Source organism: Zalophus californianus, chromosome 4 (genome assembly GCF_009762305.2).
Source record: "Zalophus californianus isolate mZalCal1 chromosome 4, mZalCal1.pri.v2, whole genome shotgun sequence".
Classification (NCBI taxonomy): domain Eukaryota; kingdom Metazoa; phylum Chordata; class Mammalia; order Carnivora; family Otariidae; genus Zalophus; species Zalophus californianus.
The window spans coordinates 41,654,316-41,656,177 of record NC_045598.1 but is presented as its reverse complement, the minus strand read 5'-3'; positions in this window follow the sequence as shown (position 1 = coordinate 41,656,177).

Below are 1,862 nucleotides of genomic sequence, written 5' to 3'. Positions count from 1 at the left end.
GAATAAACAAAAAACATTTGGGGGCACAGAGTAGACCAGCCCAAGTAGTCAGCATCCATTAAAACCTGACAACTCACAGGTTTATTTTACTTGGGCATGCTCTACCCCAATCATATGAGGATATGCATATGAGGAAATAACTGAATTTATGTGTGCATTCTCATGTGAATGTGAATCCACCTGAATTCTACAGACACTGAGCTATGATCCAGACACAGAGTTGAAAAGAAGAAGAATACAGAGTTGAAAAAAAGTTTTTTCTTTATTTTGAAAGTATTTATATGTGTATGTGTCTGTGTTTTGGCTGTGGGAAGAAAGGATTGGATTCATAGAATTGAGGACTATATAAGTTGAAAACAGTGATTGGCTGGGGCCGGCTGGGATCATGAGAGCCAATTATTAAATTTTAAGAAACTTTGTGAGCCAATTGTTAAACACAGCAATTTTTAAAAACCTAAATTATATAAAATTATAATTGAATGTATTAAAAACAGAGTTAAATACAAGCAGCCCTTGCTTTGCCCAGTTCTGAAATGTGCAAATTTTAGTTACCACAGTTTAGTTAAGTAACATCCCCCCAAAACACAACTCAAGTTTTTGTGTGTGTTTTGTTTTATAAGATTTTATTTTTCAGTAATCTCTACACCCAACCTGGGGCTCAAACTCAGAACCCCAAGATCAAGAATCGCATCCTCCACCCACTGAGCTAGCCCTGTGCCCCCAAGTTTCATTTATTATGGTGTGTTAACTGTAAGTAATTGCACAAAGTACAAATATTGCAGCTATCTCTGCTGTCCGTGAATCACTATGTAAATAATAGATTCACATCGTGTTCAGTGACCAATCACATCACCTTTTTTTTTTTTTTGTAAGCTCTGCACCCAGTGTGGGGTTTGAACTCACAACACAGAGATCAAGAGTCACATGCTCTACCAACTGAGCCAGCCAGGCACCCCTCAATCACTTCTTTTGAGGTCTATCAGTGATTGGTCATCTTTTTTTCAATTTTGACACAAACAATAAATTATATACTGTGTTACTTCTTTTTCTACCAATGATAAAAACCACATGACATTTTAATGGAATGAATATTCAAACAAGGGAATTGAGTGGGGAAAAAAGATCAAATGAAGCAAAAAAACAAAGTGAGGGGTGCCTGACTGGTTCAGTCAGAGGAGCATGGAATTCTTGATCTCAGTCTTGTGAGTTCAAGCCCCACATTGGTTGTAGAGATTACTCAGATAGATAGATAGATAGATAGATAGATAGATAGATAGATAGATAGATAGATTAAACTTTAAAAAAAAAGAAAAGAATAAGAAACAAAAAGGGATAAGGCTGCAAGTGAAACTTTAATTGAATGTAAATGGAATTATAGAAGAAATCACTGAGTATGGGAATATTGACATACCTTGCATCTGAAAGACTCTAGGTATATAGCCAGAGGAACTTAGTAAAGGCAAACTTATTGATATAAGTGAGGAAAATGGTTGTGACCAAAAGAATGAAGATGTTTTTCACATTAAAATTATTGGAGATACTTCATAATGTTGAAAGTGCAAAGAATAAAATGTTGAAAGCTGATTCAAACTTAGAAGTAGGAGCATGTTCCAAGCATGGGAAAAATTGTCAGTCATATTGTAAATTATACAGTAAGAAGGCAAGCACTGTTCAAATTACTCTTGATAATTTTTTACTAAGAAATAAAATGCTTTAACTCTGTGTTTTGAGTATCTTAAATTATAGAGTGCTATACCACGCAATGGGGAAAGAATTGTCTTTTAACAAATGGTGCCAGGACAATTGGTTATCTACATGCAAGATAATGAAATTGGACTCCTACCTCATACCACAGAAAAAAA